Genomic DNA, 15,401 nt, shown 5'->3' with positions numbered 1-15,401 from the left:
ATTGGCTGAATCGTAGAAAAGCTGACCTAAGATGGTGTGTAGGGTCAAATCGAGATCACAATTTTTTTTCGATAAATCATGCAGCACGAACTTTCTAATTTATAATAAATATAATATAATAAATGAACAAGTTTATGTTAAATTAACGAGTTTTGTTAGTTTTTAATTTATATTAGTAAATACATTATCTAGTAAAACATTACCAAATTCAACCTTATTGTAAAGTGTGACTCAAAAAACAACTGAATGAAATATCGACACAAATTGACTCTTTGCCAGAAGGTGGCACTTATAAACACCAATGATATAGTGTTTCCTGGGTTACCGCTGTAAACATAGCAGCACTGCCTTATGTAGACTATTACTATTGGATCACAGTAAATGCCACATAAACATCTCTAAAGACAGTTCCTCTCAGAGATTAATTCATATGAACTCTACTGCAATTGTATCACCATTTGTTTCACATCTCAAAATGATTTGAATCGTCACACATAATCGATTTTTTTCGACGAATCATCTCTATTCCAGTGTAGGGTTTAATCCAGCAAAATAGAATCTTGCGTTCCTAGCCATCTTTTATTCTCACTTACATTTTTTCAATATTTTAGTTTGTACGCTCTCGATGCACAACTAGAATGCAGCTTCAGTAACACCATCCTACATCCTCCAGTTGTTGATGTTCAGTGCTTCAAAATTCTTTCAACAAGTACATTTATTATTTTTTGTTCGAGTAAAAATGTATTATTAATTGCAGTTAAGCAGGAGTTTGTGATTAAATAATTTTTTTTTTTAAACGCAATGTCTAAAAGAACAACATACTGCTGTATGCATGTTAATAATCAACTACTGTTACAATTTATTCAAAAGTGTGTATAATTTAAGATTCTCTGCCATTGTCTGATGTAACTGATTCTGATTGGTCAACCTTGTTTCTAAGCAACCGTTTGTTTAAATATGCACTTTCCTGCGTCCCACTTCACCTATTTGTGCTACGTCCTAAAAGTTTGTATATTTTTTAGTGAACAAAAAGTATATACGTCTTGGGCATACTACTTCATTAACAGACCTTCAATTTGCATAGTCTGATTGATCATCTCGAGACATCATCTGCCTTTATTTTTTCATTTATAGATTCATTTTTCATTCGGCTTAGTCCCTTATTTATCAGGGGTTGCCACCGTGGAATGAACAACCAACTACTCCATCATAAGTTTTACGCATGCCCTTCCAGCTGCAACCCAGTACTGGGAAACACCCATACACACTCATTCACACACATACTCTACAGACAATTTAGCTTATTCAATTCACCTATACTACATGTCTTTGGACTGTGGGGGAAACTGGAGCACCCAGAGGAAACCCACGCAAACACAAGGGGAACATACAAACTTGCTGTGAGGTGATGGTGCTAACCTCTGAGCTACCGTGACGCTTCATCTATATTTCTTATATATTCAATTTTCTATCATATTTGAGGTACAGCAGCAAATCAATCTGCCAATTGTAGGGTCTTTCATGCAGAGAAAATGTTTGCATAATAATGCATACAGATGTTAATGACCAAACAAGCCTTTATTAATGTTCACGTTGTTGATGCAGATGAAATATACCACAGAAAATAAATATTTTATTAATGTTGGATTTTATTTAACAATCATTTAAACATCTTTACCAAAGCCTCTCCACTTAGGTGTCGGTCTCGCTGTGTTTTTAGTAGGGCTGCTTGATATTGGAAAAATCTGGCATTATTTTGCGCAATACATTGCGATATGAATACAATTTCACCAGGTAACTTGAATATCTCTATTTATAAATAATTTATAATGTTAGATCGATTAGGATCATTTTGCAGTGGGAGTGCATCTCATTCTCCATAACATCTAATAAACAATCTATGGTCACACTTTACAATAAGGTTCATTAGTTAATGTTAATTAATGCATTTACTAACATGAACAAACAATGAACAATACATTTACTACTGTATTTGTTCATGTTAGTTAACGTTAGTTAATGAAAATACAGTAGTTCATTGTTAGTTCATGTTATCTCATGGTGCATTAACTAATGTTAACAAGCATGCACTTGGAAGTTAATAATGCATTAGTAAATGTTCAATTATGATTAATAAATGCTGTACAAGTGTTGTTCATGATTAGTTCATGTTAGTAAATGCATTAACTAATGAACCTTATTGCAAAGTGTTACCCAATATATAAACATTTTGGCGTTCCCCCGACATGTTTTCGTTGTGTTTTGTGCAATTTTTTTCTATTGTGTTTCTGTATTTCCATGTGTTTTGAGTATTTTCATGCATAAAAATCTATAAATAGAATTTCGAAAAAGTCTAACAGTATAGTACAGTAGCTGAATGATACAATAAAAAAACATTTAAAAACATTAATCATAGTCAAAGATCACAAGTGGAACAATTTCTTATGCCTGAATGCTTTAAGGTCATTATACAATCACAGGCATCAAAACTCATGCAAAAAATATAATCCAGACTAAACATTGCGAATGCTCGCGATGTGATTATTGCGAATGATAACATTGTGATATTGATGCTGAAACGAAATTTTGTGCAGCCCTAGTTCTTAGTTCGTTTGCATTTTATCCATGTTTGTCATTTTAATTGAATTCACATTGTATTGTGGGCAGTTAAATTACGCACATATTTGCACTTTAGTTTTCTACTTGAAGTCCAGAAGTTCCTGGAATCTTTGAAATACTAATTTCATCATATGATTTGGGACATACTAATTCCATTTTCAAATACTCTTTAGGATGAATTACACCAACAAGCATTAATGTTAAGCTCTAATTTTGTTGAGTGCCGCGCTTGATGTCGCTGTTGACCAGCATACGTCACGTCAGAGATCCTAGTGAAGGTACCATTGCAACCAGTCAAATTTAGGAAAAATTGTGTTCGCAGAGGACTTGTGTTTTCTATGACTACCCTCAAACAATGCTGTTTTAAGGTACTGGTTACTTAAATATGTTAAAAATGAAACCCTTCTTAGATGTATGGGGTTAAATCTGCTGAGCTTCTGATTTCCCTTTAACCTCACAGGGAGCAAATAGAGAAAATGATATAAAGAAGCCCCCTAATGAACCCTTGTGCCCACAAGCGCCTCACATCCGCATATCGCCGCATGTGCAAAAGCTGCATCACAGGTTCAGGCACGTTTGCCACCGACACCGTGGACTTTGCTCTCGCTTTCATTCACCCTATAAATTTAATGATAAGAACAGAGAGCGAGGTTACTGTACACACAAAGCACATGTCCTCATTTCCCCTTTCCCACTTTGTTGAACCAAATATGGTAGGTTATGTTATGCCATATGCTTTGAAATTGCAATAAAACAAGGTGCTGGGCTGATAAAGCGACACTGTTTACAGACGATCAAACATTGAGCGACACTATAAAATTGCTGTATACATTGCTTCTCTATTGAACTAGACTATGGCTTCTATAAATACAGCCACTGCCCTCTTTTTTTTCACAAGTAGGTTATGACACATCAGACTGCGTTCTCACAAATGAGCTTTAACCACTATTCTCTAAAGTGCAATGCACCATTTGCTCATGTAAATATTGCATTTGCATGAACGCAGATGAGTGTTTGGCAAGTCCGGGCTTCATTTCAATGAGCTGACCTGCTTTCGAATAGGTTTTGGGGTGTTTGTAATCGCATAAAAGCTTCATCATCTTTGATAAGCAGTTACTTGTCATGGTCGTCGTATTTCTCCAGTTTGTTTTTGTGACTTGACGCTGAGCTAGGCTGAGGGGAAGAGGCTCAGCCTGTTGTAATGTGTCATGTAGCTCTTAGCCTATGATTTTAGAGTTTGTTTGTGCTCTCCAGAGCTCCGGACGTGTCTCTGTCCTCACTGTGAGTTTGTGAGCAAGCTCAGGCAGCTGCATGTTTTTATGAATGAAGGCGGTGGGGCTGTAATAGGCTGAAAGGATTATATATACTTAACCTAATTATTTTTCCCTGTGGCTGGGGGCTTTTCTCCTCTGCCAGTCCCGTCTCACAAGCTCTTACCATGTTAGGCCATGCATGTCTCCAGCTTGAACTGTTCATTTCGGTGGACTTTCTTTGGCGTTTTTGTTTTTGTCTAATGCTGCAGATCTGATTCTGGGGAACAGAGAACTGTCTCTATGTGTTTTGTTTTGTTTTTTTGCATTGCTTCCTTTCATTAAGGGAAGTACGCACATGGCTCAATATCGGTTACATTTGTGTCGTACTTCTGCATCAGATTCTCTGCACTGATCTGCCTTGTCCTTTAAATGTCATTCAGACTGTTTGTTCCCTGTAATGGCCGGGACAGTGCGTCTGTTCATAAGATTCAAACATTTAAAGAAGTACACAGCCATCTTTCACAGACTGAACTGTTTGGTTAATGTTTGTTGAAGAAGGCGAGAGGCTCTAAAATGACAAAACGTATATTAACTTGTGCATTGAGCTGTAAATAGATGTTTTATTTTCCTCTCTTTATCAAAATAACATGTATGATAGTAATAATATACACATAGAAAACAATGAATGTGTGTAAAATGTCTATAAACATGAACAAAAACGAGGTCACATAGGCATATCATTGTAGGAACACTATGCAACCATACCGTTTTTTATTTATTATGTGCTGTGGCAACAAGGAAGATGCATGGCCGTTATTGTATTTGAATAAGTGAATCTTTAACTGGAGACTTTCTTTGACTGGATTGTTGTAATCAATGAACCGTTGACCAGAGACTCACTCTGAGCAGATCATTTGAATCAATGACTCATTAACTGGAGACTAAAGCTGTGTTCACACTGGACTTTTCTCTCCACAGACTTCCATTCATACACACGCGAATGGGTCAGACAGGAAACGCAAGCTCGTGCGACAAGTTTCGCAGTTTGCTGCATTGCAAAGTTCAAGCTTGGTGAACTTTGACCTGCAAAATCGCATCACTTGACTGTGTGAGACCAATCGAGGGTCAAAACATGACCTCTCTATAGAGAAATTTAAAATAAGGACCAATTGCTCGCTTTTTAAAATGTCTAATCATCTTGTTTAATCCCGCACTTTTTTCGGAGCGCTGAACTTTGCATGCTCAAACTCTAGTGTGACTGCAGCATCACTCTGAGCATTAATTGGAGACCCACTCTGACTGGTTTATTTAAAAAAGTGAAGTTAACTGGAGACCAAGGTTATTATAGTTAATGTCCTTCGTTTTCGTCTTTGTAAATGTGTTTAATACATACTGTGAGCTTTTTTAGAATTCAATCAATTTGGCCGGTCAATCCGGTCCTCCTCCAGTCATGTTGGTCCTGCAACAAAATCAACAAGTGGACATGACAGCAGTGCAGTGACAACATTAAATACGACCCAACAGGCACGTGCACACATAGGGCTCAACCTGTGCAGTGCACATGCCCTTTTCAGTCTTGATATAAAGTGCCCTTCCAAAATGATTAAAAGGGGCCCTGCAACGCGACACACCCTCCGTCCCGCCCTTCAGTAGGCGCGCGACAACACCGCTCTTGAGTACGCGCGCTCAACCCCCCCTCCCCCGCTTAACAGTACTCGCGCGACAACACACCTGATCAGAACGCGCGCGACAACACCGCTCTTCAGCATAGATATATACACTAGATATTGCATAGGGACCCTGAACATGCGTCAATAGCGCCGCCACAGTGGTACAGTGCTCCCAGGACAAATGTCATTCAACCGCACTAGTCAAGACATTACGTGAAGATGCAGGACTTTAGCGCTGTCTACGGGTGTAGTAACGAGCAAACAAAGAAAACAAAACACAAAGGCAAAACATTTTATAGGTAATATTAAGTTTTTTTCTGTTTTTGTATGTTCTGAACTTTTGTGCTAATCAGGTAACGTTATTGATGATAACAGTCACTTACTGCATTCACCATAAGGCAAAGCAGCTCCAACTCGCACTAAACACTCGGCTTATGCTAGTTTTGTTGAATAAAATCAGCAAACAATGCAAAAGAAATATGTCAACGAGATGCTGCGCTGCCAGAAACTTGTATTATTGTCGGCTAACGTTTGTGAAAGAGCCGTTCGGGGGATTCAGTCACAAACGATTCGCTCCTTCCGTCTGTATGAGAAGTGAAAGCAGGAGAGGAGGTGTGTTTCAGGACATGATTAGATCAAATTTAACAGGGAGGGTGAATATTACAATTCTGTACACACAAACACGAGCTTTTTGTCAGGAATGCCCGTGCGGTCACTGATCCATCAATAAAAGTGATGTAAAATAATAATTTTCGAAATTAGAAAAAAAAATTACATAAAAACATCCAGGAAAACTCCCGATCATAGATATATGTGTATATGTGTATATCTCTGGCTTTGGATGGCCACAGTCCTCCACTGTACCTTGGTCCCGCAATTATTTCAAAGGAGCGTTACCCTGTAGCAAGATGGCGGCGCTATTGACGCATTCCGTCCAATAGACAACAATAGGCCAGGCGACATCTAATGTATATATCTATACAGAATGGGCCTGCGACCCAAACAGACATTTAAAAGTATTAGTTTAACAAATTTGTGCTCAATAATGAGTTTTATTTCTGAATTAGTGATCGCATTTGCAAAAAAATCATCCTTTTTAACCAGTTGAACCAGTTAAACTACATCACCAAATCGATCAGAATCATTTTAAACGATTCGCGTCTCCAGAAACGTAAAGCACTTATCCACAAAAAACTTGCTTTTTACATGCCTGATACCCCCTCTGACTCGAAATAAACCACTATGTACTGAGTTATTCTGAGTACTGAGTTAACTGCTGCGCGGGTAAACCGAGGACCTTAAAAAGAATGGGTCTAGCGAATCTTCGTATGTTTATTTCATCACAGAAATTTTTAATGGAATTTAAATAACTGAATCATGCTTCAGTTGGGTTGCAAAATGTAATTGTAAGAAACTTTGAGATCATGTTGATGTTTTAACTGACTGAAATTATGATTGCTGACTACATATTTTTGAAATGTTGGGTCCAAACTTGGAAGGATTGTCACAAAAGATCCAGTTTGTGTTAAAGATCCGAACTTCCTATCACTATTGTATATCTAACCTCAAAAATTCAATGAATCGTTTATTGGAGACTCACTCTGAGCAGATCATTTGAATCAATAATCGTTAACTGGAGATTCACTCTAAGCGAATCGTTTGAATCAATAATCGTTAACTGAAGACTCACTCTGAGCGGATTGTTTGAATTAATGAATCGTTAACTGGAGACTCACTCTGACCAGTTCATTTGAAAAGTGCCGTCATACTGAGACTTACTCTAAGCAGATCATTTGAATTAGCAAAGCATTAACTGGAGACTCACTCTGACTGGATCATTTGAGTCAATGAGTTGTTGACTCAAGAACAAATGCAATCAGATAAGTCCAATTAACGAATAAATCATTCAGTGTGATTTGCTTAATAACTTCACAGGCTGTAGCATTAAAAAGAATACATTTGTTCACCAATCGGACACATTATCACATCTCTGAGTGGGAAAAAGATAAAAATAACAAGAAACAACTAGTTTTTTGAGGCAAAAGCTACAGTATTATGCTTTGGAATAAAGTCCAAAATACTCACAAATACATAAATACTTGAAAAATGTACTTAAATACAGTATTAAATAAAAAATCAGTCCATCGCTGCATATTTTGAGAGACGCAAAGGCTAGTAAACAACGTAAATGACTACTGTCATCAAGAAGCAATGCAAAGCTGAATCGTGAGTTAGTGAACTCCCTCTTAGCCGCAAGAAATGCTGCAGTACAAGCTGCAGCAGGCAGAATGCATGTGTGGAGCATGTGCTGTGCTGCCTGAGCTGCAGTGTGTGCTGGTCATGCTGGGCTGGCCTGCATGCGTCAGCTCTGTGGTATGAAGGTTATGTTGTGGCGCTCCAGTGCTGCTGAGCGCTGCAGTGCGTTGGAACAGCAGACTCCTCTTTTTTCCTGCCCTGACCTCTGCCAACTGACCCTCACACTCCCACTGGCGTCTCTGCAGACGAGCATGGCAACCAGATTCAGTCATGCGTCGGTTCTGCATATCATTCCGACGTAATTACCTTACTTGCTTTTCTGGGTTGTTTGGGAACTCATTGCGTAGTACACAGTGGAAGTCCTTTGAATACTGCAACTGTTTGCCTGTCATTACCTTCCCTGCATTTCAAGGTCATCTTTAGTTATGATTATGAGCATGGAAGTGTCGCATTGTTCTCTTTTCCCCATTCACACGTGATTCATGTCCTGAAGACTGTGAACTTCCATAGAAATAACAGAACACATACAGAAGGCTTATGGCCTTTGCTTTATTTACATAAGCAAAATGTTGCACTCCGGTGGGAACTGGAAAAAAAGACACGTCTGCAGAATGTTGCTTCATCAAGCAGTGAGATTTGGGTTGGCTTTTAAAATATACTGGTCAGCAGGTTTTTTCTTTGTATTGTAGTCTGTTTGTATACATTGGTTTAATTAATGTTTCTTTTATTACACCTTGATGCTTGATACATGACTCGCAGTGAAACATGCAGTGAATATAGACTTCAGATGAACACTAAACAGTGTTTACTCTAGTGATCACTGTAATTATTACACCTAGGGCAGCTGTTGTCATATTGATCGCTATAATCGATAATTGCAAGATCTAAGATTAGCTCATTCAGCAAGTGTGCCTCGAATAGACAACTAACTTTTAGGGAGATGGTTCACCCCAAAACAGAGGATAAGTAAATGATTGTATTGGTTTTCCAAACCTGTAAGATAGAAAATGTTCATTTTTGGAATATTAAAAATAGTTTTGGATCAATTTTTTTGGTTGTTTATAAACAAAACCAATACTTTAAGTCATCCACAAATAAATAATAAAATCCACACAGCTTTCACTAAAAAATGTTGATTGTTATTCAAACTATTAATTTAAAATGAGCTGAACAGCACAATTCTTGAGTATTTTTGGATCTTCAATCCACTTAAATTACTTAAAACTACTAAGTTAGCTTAATTCCTTCATGTTGTTCCAACACAAATCAAATGTGTGGAACCCAGCATTTTATACAGTGTTAGAATGGCAAGATGTAATCGAATTCTGATAGAGTTTTTATTTGTGGATGTAATAGCCCTATAAAGCCACAATGAAGGTAAAGTAGCTAAAGATTTTTTTCCCATTAAAGTGTAATCACACTTGGCAAATCTGATTTGATTAAAACTAATTTTGATTTGATTGCTTTGTTAGTTACAGTAATATAGTGTGAATAAATTCAATCTGAACCAAACAGCTCACTGAAAATCTGGTTCTCAGTTCAGTTCTAAACAATCTCTGGTGCAGTTTGACTTATAAATGACACAACAAAGGCCAAATATGTTGAAAACAAAAACAGGGGTCCGTTTTTTGTACCTTGCTTAAATGATCTAAGATCATATGGCTGCTGTTGGTTGTTTTTATCTTGATAACTGATCTCTGGCTAATTTGATTCTTTAAACAAGTTTGTGAATCAGATTAAAATGTCTGGATGAACTGATCTAGGATCGCTGCAAGTGTTGTGAAGGACTGATCTATCGATCCTCAATATCATGATCAGCAATGCATTAATTGGTTGATGGCACAGCAGAGTAATAACATAATTTGATTAATATTCAATTATCTGTGTGAGCAAAATGATATAAAATTCATAGTTAACTGTTAAATATGATACGCAATAACTTTCCACATCTGTTGTGAGTCGCAGGCTTTAAACTTTCATATGTCAAGAGTATTTAGCAATTTATTTAGTTTTACTTTTAGAGCAGATTTTCTTTACTATAGTAGTCTCGGCCTATTTACGTTTCTTAATTCTGAGAGTTTAAATTAATTTAGCAATTTAAAAAAAACATTTTGACATCGTTAAGTGTGTCTGCAACTTTTGCAGAGCATCAAATCACTGTCACATTAGCTGTCAAAGCGTGTGCATGACTAAAATAGTATGCATTTGTATCTAAAAATTCCATATTAATAAACATTCTCTTTGAACCCCTGAAGAACCACCCCATGTTTTTGTGCTTCAAATTGCTTTAAGTTTTATTTCTATATATTTTAACTTCAACGTCAATAACCTATCCAGCTAATTGAGTAATTCACGTATGAAGAACGGACCCCAGGTCTCAAAACGTAACTAAAACAGGCCATAATGCTCAAACTTCAACCATTACAGTTCCAAACAGTTTCATTGCACCAGAGCTTTGTTTTTGTAAACAAAGTTTTCTCTCCTTCACACATTTTCACATCTAGCTCTTCATGAGTTTTAAAAGCCTTTTTTGTTTCCTTACATTTGGTTATACACTTTTAAAAAAATGGAAAGACAAAAAGTCAGCAAACATATTTTTATGTTGCTTTAACTTATTAACTTAGGTAATCAGGTCTCAACTAAATGTTTTGAGTCGTACTAAGTTTAACTGATATTTTTTAGTCAGCTTGATTGATGTAAGTTTAGATGACAATGTAAGGCAGCAAGATTTTTTCAGTCTAAAAATGCCAGAGCAAACGGTCAGAGAACAAGGACTAAATATGGTATTTTCTTTTTTTATGCTTTAGATTAAACAAACCAAGACAACTACTAGTGTGAATAGCGCCTTATTGCAACTTACGTCCAAGTGAAACTAATTAGCCAAAAATATAGAAATGGAGACTATAAACTTGAATCTGTGTATTTGTTGATGATTGCAATGTAAAATGTGGTGTCCCAATTAACGATACAACGATTAATGGATTTCAATATTAACCGTGCTTTAATTCATCATGGTTAATTTATCGTAAAGGTTTCTTAATACTGTGTTTCTGCATAGAACAAAACTGCTGATTAAAGGCTGATTCTGCGTCAAGCACACGTGTATAGTCTGACGCAGCCATCACGCGGTCGCATAGCCCTTGCTCTGGCTGATGCCAAAGCAGTGCACACCTCTCAAAAATACTCATCACAATGACGCATCGCGCAAGCTCTGTGATTGGTCAGCTTGGTAGCTTTGACGAACGTGGGCGGTGCTGACACCCCAGAGGCAGATGGAGTGAGTGTCGAGTCCGGTGAAGGAGCTCCAGATGAAAACTTTTGTTTTATATTTACTATATGATTAAGGTTGTTGCACGTTCGCCGGTTCCCAATTCTGAATGAGTGAGTTATAGCTGCTTGTACATTAAGGTAGCGTTCAGAAAAAACAAAACACCCGTGAAGAAACATGATACAGAGGAACATAACATAACCTACTGCCAGCTAGCGTTTCAGAAGTGTTATTGCAGAGCAACACAAACAGAACATAAAAGTTCAAATGCATGACTACGAGCAAGGCAGGCGACGTGGGTCACGCCGATCACTCGATGCAGAAGTATAAACCAGCCTTAAACAAAGTTATGCCAACTGTGCTCTTGTTTAAAGTTAAGAGCTTGTAAAGGCTAATACACACACACACAGGGTTAACCATGGCTGAGGCCATTTACATATCTCGTCTTATGCACGTGCCAGTTAGCTATTTCCGAGAGACGCGCACGCAGCCAGCAAGCAGCACAACATCCTCACGCTTTCCAGGCACTTTGTATAAAATGAACATATTTCTACTCCAAAGAGAGAGAAAAATAGAAAATGAAAATACCAAACAATGTTGTAATATTATGTTAAAAGAGGTTCAACAGCCTTTGACTACATTTGTTCTCTTTAAAAAGGGAAATACTTAGCTAATATGTAGCTTAGAATAATATTAAACAAATAATTTTTTTATTTATTCTTATTTTAGTTTTTTTATTTATTCATTGTTCTGTCATTTATTTTCAGTGTAAAATTATTACTTATGTTTAAAAGCCAAAACCCTTTTTTTCACTTATTTTTAAGTCCAAAGAGAAATGGACTATTGTTTGTTTTTAATTATTATTTTGTGCTGGATTATTTATTTATTATTAATGTTTGTGTTATTTGGTAGCGCAGTGGTGCAGTAGGTAGTGCTGTCGCCTCACAGCAAGAAGGTCACTGGTTCGAGCCTCAACTGAGTCAGTTGGTGTTTCTGTATGGAGTTTGTATGTTTTCCCTGTGTTCATGTGGGTTTCCTCTGGCTGCTCCGGTTTCCCCACAGCCCAAAGACATGCAGTACAGGTGAATTGGGACAGCAAAATTGTCCGTAGTGTATGAGTGTGAATGAGTGTGTGTGGATGTTTCCCAGAGATGGGTTGCAGCTGGAAGGGCATCCGCTGCGTAAAAACGTGTTGGATAAGTTGGTAGTTCATTCCGCTGTGGCAACCCCGAATTATAAAGGGACTAAGCCAAAAAAATGAATGAATGAATGTTATTTGGTTACTGAGCAGCAATAAATATCAGTTTTCATGTGATTTTCAAAACTAGTAGTAGTGTTCTGAAATTAATGAATGCATAATAATCGTGATAACCGTAAAATCGTGATTATTCCGCACACTATAATCGTACAACCAAAATCTATAAACGTTGCATTCCTAGTAACAAAAAATAAATGCAAACTTGCAGTTAATTTCAGAGAGGTGAGGTTTACACTAACTAATAGAAGAAATCTACATCTTAAAACTAATTTTGATGAAGATTTGTCAAAGTCAATAAAAAAGTATGCATTTGCACAAGAATTATTTACAGTGAGATCAATTAACGTGCATTTACAGAACATGAATTTACATTTCATGCGCATTGAGCAGGAATTATGTTATTTCCCATAGACAGACAGTAGCTGTGTCATGTTTATACATTCTCAGACTGAGGCGGCCTCATAGAGTACAATATTATCTACATACCACAGCTTAGTCTTGTCAAAAGGTATTTCTTCTTAAATCCACTGTCTTCTATACATTCCCGTTATTGACTTTGCCTTTGATAGTTGTGCATACACATTCGCTGCCTGTAGGACAGTGCTACAAGTGCAGTGTGTATACAGCTCAGTGACCTTGTAGAAACAATGCACACTCGCCTCCTCCACACTTCTGATATCTGCGCCCAATTCACACACACACACACACACACTTATGCTGTGTTGTATATCCACTGCCCAGCTGCCTTCCTGATGTAGAACATCAAAGTAAACTGACTACACACAACCAGCACTTACACTAGCCTGTAGAACAATTGCAGTACATATAGCTGATGTTATTAGTATCGAGCACAAGGTTATTTGTCTTCTTGCCTGTGCATCAGAGATACTCGTTTTGTGTGAAGTGCATCCTATTTTGAAGGTTTATTATTTTTTTGCTTCCAGTTGTCAATTGAAGTGAATCGTTCTAAGCATTATATTTGATGATTTTCATAACACACTAGTTTTTACAGCATGTGCATTCCAAATGCTGCATTGCTGTTTTTAATTTCACATGGTGTTGCTTGCTCAGCCAAAGCACCCTGGCAAAATCTGATTCATTCTTGCACCATTCAGATGGTTTAAGAAGGCATAAATTATCTGATTAGTGCTGGTTAGAGTAAAATATAGGGGATGCGTGATGCAGTTTATCAATAACATATCAGTTGCTTTTAATTTTTCTTTAGGTATTGATATTAGTTTATATAACGTTTTTTAAATACGTCAGTGCTTATGTTTCTCACTTATCATTTGCACTCATCGGCCACTTTATTAGGTACACCTGTCCAACTGCTTGTTAATGCAAATTTCTAATCAGCCAATCACATGGCAGCAACTCAATGCATTTAGGCATGTAGACATGGTCAAGATGATCTATGTTCAAACTGAGCATTAGAATGGGAAAGAAAGGTGATTTAAGTTACTTTGAATGTGGCATGGTTGTTGGTGCCAAACAGGCTGGTCTGAGTATTTCAGAAACTTCTGATCTACTGTGATTTCCAATAGAGCACCTTTGGGATGTGGTGGAACGAGAGATTCATATCATGGATGTGCAGCCAATAAATCTGCAGCAACTGCATGATGCTATCATGTCAATAATGACTAAAGTCTCTGAGGAATATTTCCAGTATCTTGTTGAATCTATACCACTGATTAAGGCAGTTCTGAAGGCAAAAGAGGACCCAACACTGTACTGGTAAGGTGTGCCTAATAAAGTGGCCAGTAAGTGTATATTACACTTGCCATCATATGATACTGGCTTATAATAATAATCATCATCATCTAAGATCGACAATGACAAAATATAAAAATGTATAATTACAATAGATTAGAATTTTAGGACTGCATTATGATATTTTGACTCTTGTAGTGTGCCATCAAATGATTCTTGTTCTGAATTGTGTGTTGTTACACAAATGTTTGACAAATATATATACATATACATATATTTCTGTTTAAAGATAGTAAAAATAGTAACCTACTGTCAAAATTAGCTTTTTTAACACTCTTGTTTTGCTTTTGCTTTTTTAATTTAGTGGTCCTTCTAAATGAAACTATTACACTTTCATCTAGTGCTATCTGCTTTCATGCCTGTACAGTAATTTCCGCTTGTAATAACTAGGCCAGGCCTACACCAACTAGTCAAGTTGTGCTTTGTTGCTCTAATTTGCGTTAATAATTGACTTAATCACGTTGTGAAATCAGTTTGAGACATTTATTTTTAACTGTCCCATTGTTTTGTGGTGTGTGTGATCGTTAGCTTTACAAATCACGTAGATAAAAATCATCCAATTTGAGAAGTAACGTTGATTATCATTTCAAGGGGGATTAGAGATTGTTGGGCAGGCGGCGCTTGTACTACATATTAGGGTAATAGCGGCGTCTGCGGAGGGACTCAGACACAGCGACTGACGTCACAGCCACATGTTCTTTTCACGGATCACCTCTCCGTTCACCTGCTTACATATAAATCAGATAATTGGCCTTTCGCTGGTGTGTGTGTGTGTGTGTGTGTGCAGGAAGCAGGTGTGGCTGAAGTACCATGCTGCTCTGAGACAGAGATGTGCTAACTTCAGTGCTGACGAACCGCTCGATGCTGGTCCGCGGTCCCTGGGGGGGCGTCTTCATCGATCTTACTGTAGGGCTGATATTGGGGGAGGGTTTGCACGTCAGCCTGCTGTAAAACCTACTTTCTGCCTTGCGTGGTGTTACGTTGCACTGCATTTAGTGCCTTTGTTCTTGTATCTGGAGGTGGGTGTCATTAATTTAATTTCCATCCTCTCTCCCTCATTTTCTCTCCCGATCTTTCTAACCGCATTGCTCTCCTTCTGGAGCGTCTGTCTGCGTGCTCCGATCACGCGCACTAACCCCCCCCTCACCCCTTCAACCTGCCGCCTTCTCCGTCTGTGTCTGTCGCTGTGAGACATGGGGACAGATAATATCTGCCTTAACCTCTCCTCTAATCCCTTCGCTGTCTGCTTGTTCACCTCTGCTTTATTTGTTTTCATTTTGCCATCCTGATATTTGTTTATCCATCCC

At 37.6% G+C, this 15,401-nt stretch overlaps 1 protein-coding gene and 1 long non-coding RNA gene across 22 annotated transcripts in view; one reads left to right on the top strand and one right to left on the bottom strand.

Moving 5' to 3' along the window:
• Positions 1–15,401, top strand: part of mbnl3 (muscleblind-like splicing regulator 3) — a 91,036-nt gene that overhangs the window by 3,678 nt on the left and 71,957 nt on the right. For 10 of the 21 annotated variants that reach the window (XR_012389590.1, XR_012389587.1, XM_073921550.1 and 7 more), the window contains exon 2: positions 14,882–15,113. The exons of the other annotated variants lie outside the window; for them this stretch is intronic. The gene's annotated coding sequence lies outside the window, so the exon portion shown is untranslated. The remainder of the gene's footprint in view (positions 1–14,881; positions 15,114–15,401) is intronic. 21 annotated transcript variants of the gene reach the window in all.
• LOC137487600 (uncharacterized) lies at positions 3,130–12,941 on the bottom strand. The gene is made up of 3 exons (XR_011006231.2): positions 12,811–12,941; positions 5,266–5,331; positions 3,130–3,237 (listed from the first exon to the last, which is right to left on the bottom strand). It is a non-coding gene; the product is annotated as an uncharacterized lncRNA (long non-coding RNA).

Source organism: Danio rerio, chromosome 14, assembly GCF_049306965.1.
Source record: "Danio rerio strain Tuebingen ecotype United States chromosome 14, GRCz12tu, whole genome shotgun sequence".
In the NCBI taxonomy this organism is placed as follows: Eukaryota; Metazoa; Chordata; class Actinopteri; order Cypriniformes; family Danionidae; genus Danio; species Danio rerio.
This window is presented reverse-complemented; position numbering and strand designations above follow the sequence as displayed.